Below are 448 nucleotides of genomic sequence, written 5' to 3' on the forward strand. Positions count from 1 at the left end.
TCAGTGTCCCCACATCCTCCCACAACAGAGAGAAAGTTCTGTCAGTGTCCCATACATCCTCCCACAACAGAGAGAGAAAGTTCTGTCAGTGTCCCATACATCCTCCCACAACAGAGAGAGAAAGTTCTGTCAGTGTCCCATACATCCTCCCACAACAGAGAGAGAACGTTCTGTCAGTGTCCCATACATCCTCCCACAACAGAGAGAGAACGTTCTGTCAGTGTCCCATACATCCTCCCACAACAGAGAGAGAACGTTCTGTCAGTGTCCCATACATCCTCCCACAACAGAGAGAGAACGTTCTGTCAGTGTCCCATACATCCTCCCACAACAGAGAGAGAAAGTTCTGTCAGTGTCCCATACATCCTCCCACAACAGAGAGAGAGAAACAGAGAGAGAGAAACAGAGAATGAATGTTCCACTGCGTCAGTATCATTTGGAGTCAGCA

Source organism: Coregonus clupeaformis, unplaced genomic scaffold, assembly GCF_020615455.1.
Source record: "Coregonus clupeaformis isolate EN_2021a unplaced genomic scaffold, ASM2061545v1 scaf0929, whole genome shotgun sequence".
In the NCBI taxonomy this organism is placed as follows: domain Eukaryota; kingdom Metazoa; phylum Chordata; class Actinopteri; order Salmoniformes; family Salmonidae; genus Coregonus; species Coregonus clupeaformis.